Raw genomic sequence first — 6,690 nt, forward strand, 5'->3', positions numbered from 1 at the left:
ACATAAATGAAGTTTTGCCAACATTGTATCCTAAAAATCTACGAGTTTTTTTCACAAAGTCGTAGTTGTTTTTCACAAAGTCGTTACCTCAGTAAATGAAAATGAAGGTAAAATTTTCTGTTTCATTGAAAGTGCAGGTACAGGAAAACTTACGTCGTCAACATCATACTGGATTACATTCGATCTCAAAAGAATATTGCACTTACAACCGTCATATCTCGAATACCAGCCACTTTTCTTCACAGAGGTAGAGCTCCTCATTCCAAATGCAAGATTCCTATCAATGTAACTGCTGAATCAACTTGCACCTCCACAATGAAGGATGCCACAAGTAAACTAATGCAGCAAGCTGACTTGCTAATTATTGATGAGATAAGTATGGGGCATAAACATATCTTCGATTAAATTGACAGGAGCTTGCAAGATGTTCTGGATTGCAATGAGACATTTGGTTGTCTAACAGTATTACTATCTGGTGACTGGAAGCAAATTCTTCCCGCTGTGCATCATGGTGCTAGACCACAAATAGTTGAGGCAACTATCAAGAGATCTTATCTATGGGACTACGTAGAAACTCTGGAGATGACAACCAACCAATGTTTAATTAATGCAGGGGAATATGATGAAAGAGTTCTCAAACTACCTTCTTGGTATTGGAAACGGTAACATTCCGACTTTACTAACTTTAGGTGTGTTCACAATTCCTCTGCCAAATGAACCTTGTCTGGAATATGGTGATCTATCTGAACTGTGCTTTTTTGTATATACAAATCTTCAAGGAAACTACTCAAACCCTCTATGGCTTGCAAATAGAACCGTCATCACTCCAACAAATGAAGTAGTAAGATTGATGAATTAATTCATGTTCAACAAGTTCCCTGGTCATGAAAGAGTCTACAATACCTCTGACACAGTAGATAATTAACTGCAATATCTACTCGAGTTCATCAACAAACTTACACCATCAGGCTTCCCAACACACATTCTTAAACATTCTTAAACTGAAGAAAGGTATTTGCATCATGCTTCTGGGAAATCTGGATCCTTCAAACGGACATTGCAATGGCACGCGCTATATCATCAGCTTACGTAATCATGTGATTGAAACTGAAGTGGCTTTGGGGCCCAATGCTGGAACCAGGCTGCTTATCCCACGTTTGCTTCAACTATCTCAAAGGGCTTGAGCTTCCTTTCTCCATTACGCGCGAGCAATTTTCTGTCAAACCTGCCTTTGCCCTTACATGCAACATAGCACAAGGGCAGACATTTGACAAGATAGGTGTATATCTACCAACACAATTCTTGGTACATGGTCAGATGTATTTTGCATTATCAAGAGCGTCAAGAAAAGAAAATATAAAAATATTAATCCAGATAAATGAAACGGGTCCATTTGCTGACGATTGTGTCTACGAAGAAATTCTACAGTGTTGTGAAACATTCATTACTCTCTTTTAATTGAAATGTATTTAAGTTTCTTTTTAATTGCTAGGAAAGGGACACTAGAGACACTTAAGAAGTCCATAAGTGAATATAGTAAAACAACAATATAGCAAAACTCAACTCTTCATACTGGTAAATGTAATTCATTAATTCCCACCAGAGCATCTATTTTGAAATTCACTCAAGTGAATATTCATGAACATTTTCCCTTGACAGTCTCTACACTTTTCCAATTTTCATTATCGTCTTTTTAAAATGTATCATGGATTATTTTACTGATTACAGAATAGACTATAACAGAGTCTTTGTTCAATTCATGTGCAAATTGTCAATTTACTTTATAATTTATATATCACATTTATACATATATATAATATCAATATGCACAATACTTATGCTGGCAGAAAACCGCCCTCCGATTTAATTAATGAATCTGTCAGCCATAAATGTGTAATTCTAGTTTACCATTTTATGGCTTCTTGTAATATATAGCGTGAGTAACCTTTATGCTTTTCGTTGATATTAAAAGAAAAGAAAAAATTTGTGAAATATCATCGCGGATTTAGAATTGAAACATGAAAGATATCCAAAAATTGTTGAGTATAAAATGAAGAAATCTATCTGGTTTAGACAACTTAGAATTCGCTATACTTAGAATTCGCTATATTGATGTCAAAAGCTAAATTCTTTTATAAATTTGCCGCGTGAACGTGACAATGTTATAGATTATCGAAGTTAATACATTTTATAGAATAACAAAGAAGACAAAATAGAAGTTTAAATCTATTTTAGTTTATTTTCTATATTTTTAGAAATCAATAGTCGCATCATATTTGCAATTTGATTTTACAAGAATGATAGTTTACAATATTTTCCAGTAAATGTAATTTTACAGAAATTAATGCAATTTATTGACATGAAGTAAGCGCACATAATAAAAATATGAAAAAAATAGCATATTTTGAAAATTTAAGAGTCAGCAAATAAAGGCAAAAGCATTTTGGTGTATGTTTAATATAGATAACGTATACTTTATATATTGGGTAGCTTTTAGCCTCTTGTCTATAAAAGTGGAAAAAAAATCAATAAATATCATGCTAAACCGTAAAACTAATGTTTTCGGGTGTACCAATTTCCCAAGATCAAAAATTATGATTATATCGAATAAAATATGGTACATGTGCAACTGTTAGTTTCCGGTTAGTAGTAAAATGCCAATTTGGGTTGACTCGTATGATCTGAAATAATCATTCATTTTCAAGGTCCACAAAATTGGAATGTTATTAAAGATTATGTATATATTCTTTCTAAGATATATATAGTGATACAGCTTTCACTCTGATGCAGATCTCTTATTAATAAATAAGGCAATTTTTTTCTGAGGTATGGCGAAATAAACTGTGGTATTTTAGCTTCTCAATAGACGAACTAAATTACACTGTATCCCAACAGAATTAAAGAGTCATATAGAAGTGCATTTAGGTGTATACACGAATAAGGTAGAACAAACGGCTGAATGCCGAACTAAAAGCTTTTTATCTTTTATTCTTTTCACTTGCTTCTGTTGTTAGACTGCGGTCATACTGGGGCACCACCTTGAAGGATCTGAGACGAATGAATCAACCCTAGTAGTTATTTTTCTAAGACTTCTACTTTTACTATCGGTCTCTTTTACCGAACACTAAGTTACGGGGACGTAAACAAACCAATAACGGTTGTCAAGTGGTGTGGAGGGCAAAGCTACACACACACAAATATATATATATATATATATATATATATATGTATGTATCCGACGAACTTCTTTCAGTTCCCATCTACCAAATCCACTCATAAGGCTTTGGTTGACCCAGGGCTATAGGAGAAAACAGTTGCCCAATGTGCCATGCTGCGGGATTAGTCCCAAAATCGGGAAAATATTTGACACCAGTTAATTTCGTCTCTCTGAATTCAGATTTTATTAAGACGACTTTTCCATTTTAGGCATACACTGGAATTGAATCCATCCAAGTATACACCTCGTTCAAATTTGTAGTCTTACGCACATGTATGAAACCACTAGATGTTGTTGTTGGCACTCCGTCGCTTATGACGTCGAGGGTTCCAGTTGATCCGATCAACGGAACAGCCTGCTCGTGAAATTAACGTGCAAGTGGCTGAGCATTCCACAGATACGTGTACCCTTAACGTAGTTCTCGGGGATATTCAGCGTGACACAGTGTGACAAGGTTGGCCCTTTGAAATACAAGTACAACAGAAACAGGAAGAAAGAGTAAGAGAAAGTTGTGGTGAAAGAGTACAACAGGGTTCGCCACCATCTCCTGCCGGAGCCTCGTGGACGTTTTAGGCGTTTTATGTGTTTTTTGCGGTCTGAGAATCGAAACCGCGACCCTATGACCGCGAGTCCGCTGCCCTAACCACTGGGCCATTGCGCCTCCACTAAAACCTCTAGATATATTAAAGGATTTAATTAATTGCTTCGCCTGATTTTGTCGTTAGTTTAAGTCCAACAAGGTTAAAAATAATACTAATGTATTGGGTCAGTCCATTCAACTATCACTCCTTAGCCCTAGCTGATTTGAACTTGCCTGATTTATTTATTCTAATGAAATTAAACCGTCAGGAAATATAGTTGTGCTGATTGGTTACATTTTTTATTCTCATTATCAAGAAATAAGTTCGATATTTTCAGATTATTCTTTATTTATTGTCTGCCAACAATACATTGTATAAAACATTATTCGAATGGTCAACTTATGCATCTTAAAGGTACGCTGGAAAAACCGTTTGAATGTATCATTTGCGGGATGGAATTTTGGCGGCAATATCATCTGGAACGTCATCGTTTAAACCATTATGGAAAGAAACCATTTAAATGTGACTGGTGCGGTCACCATTTTTCACGGAAGGACCACTTATTAAGACATACCAGGAGCCACACGGGTGTTCGACCTTACCAATGCAATATTTGTATGGCCTTGTTTACCCGGAGTGACCATATGGGGAGACATCGGTTAATCCACATAAAAAGCAAATATTCTTGTTTTATATGTAAGAAAGCATTTTTGAAAAGAGAGCGTTTTATTAAGCATATGTTGAAGCATGTAAACTTTTGACTTCATTGAATTTTTCTATATACTTATGAATTCAAACATTCAAAATTTACTTTTTCCTTAAAGAAAAAAGGCATGTTTTTTTCTTCTTTTTTTTTTTACGAGAAATAAATTTGAACTTGTGTCATTCGTGCATTTCTTAAAAGTATTATTACTGAAATTGCTTCCAGCTATATTATATATACACTGTCTAAAATGTAAAATCTAACACTGTTATGTATCCCTCTATTTTCAAGCATATTAATGTAAACTGGAGGTTGACTGAGAATCTAACTATAATTCGTGTCACAAGATTGTGTGTGTGTGTGTGTGTTAGATGACTTTATGTGTTCAAGTGTTATTTCGTGCTAAGAAAAGTATCAAATTTACGTAATTCAAGAAAATATGCTTCAATATAATTTTAAGTTTAAAAGCAACTAAAAAGAACATACAGGTTGGATAACCGAGTGAATGTGGCTTTTGAATATATTCGAACCCTATTAGAATATACAAAGAAAAAACTCGATAGTACAGGTGCACAATTATATAGACAACTTTTTTTGCGAGGTTTTTCTCTTTATCTTCTGATTATATAACATCACGCATTTTCTTCGCTGTTATTGTTGAACACCTGAACGTTCGAATCCCATATGATCCTCATTGTTATATTCTTTCGTGTCGAAAAATATTTCCAAAGTTTTTGTTCTGTTTGTTTCCATTATTTCATATTTATAAGACTTGTTAGAGCGTCGTGAAGGATGATTTGTTCTTTATAGTCTGAGTTCGGATCGCAGAGCTCAGCATTGCCTTTCAAGCGCAGTTGTCGTCAGTATTGTCTAATCCTCTCTCCTCAAAATTACTGGTTTTCTACTAAAATTAGAAACCCATCCCTGGGGTATTTTTCCTTGTCCCAAAGTATTCTTGCAACTGTCTCTTAAATAATTGACGTAAAATAAACGTCAAGAACATTCGGTTATATCAATTCCATAATATAATCCGAATATGATAATGATGCATTATCTCTTTGATAATCATGAGAGGCATTACTTTCCAGACATCTTTCAGTAAAGGTGATATAACAATGAAAATTTGGTCATTATATCTCTTGACTTAGAATTTTGAAATTTTTTTTGTTCAATAAATAATGTTGATCTATTTTAACATTAAATATCTAAATAAAATGTTGGCTCCTGACATAAAGGACAAAGCCATACTTAAGAGGGGAAGCCTATTTGATCGAGTCCATATTTCACCTGTACATATTTTATCAACCATATAGGATGAAAAGTAAAGCTGACGGCGAAGGAATCGCTACAAACGAATTTAAATCCCCCAAGGAATACTTTACAAATTTCTAACCAAAACTGCTGTCCATTAAATTAAATATTCATATTTTAATTGTTAAAAGTAACGCCAAACAAATGTCTAGTGCAAAATGTGATCTGAAGTTGGTGTTACCTGCTGCAATAACAGGACCGCATGCTTTTTACTCGTTGACTTGGATTACGGCCATGCTGGGTATCACCTTCAGAGATTTAGTCAAAGTACTCTTAGGTTTGGTTCTTATTCTATCGATATATTTTACAGAACTACGTTACAGCGCTTTTGAAGCATTGGTAGGGAAAACTCAAGACACACACACACATACAGTGGTGCTCCAGCATGGCCGCAGTCAAAGGAGTGAAACAAGTAAAGGAATAAAAGAAAGAATATATATATGTATATATATATTTTCTTTTACTTGATTCAGTCATTTGCCTGCGGCCATGCTGGAGTACCGCCTTTAGTCGAACAAATTGACCCCAGGACTTATTCTTTGTAAGCCTATTAGTTAATGTATCGGTTTTTTGCCGAGCCAATAAGGGATGTAAACACACCAGCATCGGTTGTCAAACACAAATACACACACACATATATACAACGGGCTTCTTTCAGTTTCCGTCTAACAAATCAAATTACAAGGCTTTGATCGGCTCGAGACTATAGTAGAAGACACTTATCCAAGGTGCCACGCAGAGGGAATGAATCCGGAACCATGTGGTTGGGAAGCATGCTTCTTACCACGCAGCCACTCTTGTATGTGTGTGTGTGTGTGTGTGTGTGTGTGTGTACGTATGCATATATATATATATATATGTGTATATACGTATATATA

This window comes from Octopus bimaculoides, chromosome 2, assembly GCF_001194135.2.
Source record: "Octopus bimaculoides isolate UCB-OBI-ISO-001 chromosome 2, ASM119413v2, whole genome shotgun sequence".
In the NCBI taxonomy this organism is placed as follows: domain Eukaryota; kingdom Metazoa; phylum Mollusca; class Cephalopoda; order Octopoda; family Octopodidae; genus Octopus; species Octopus bimaculoides.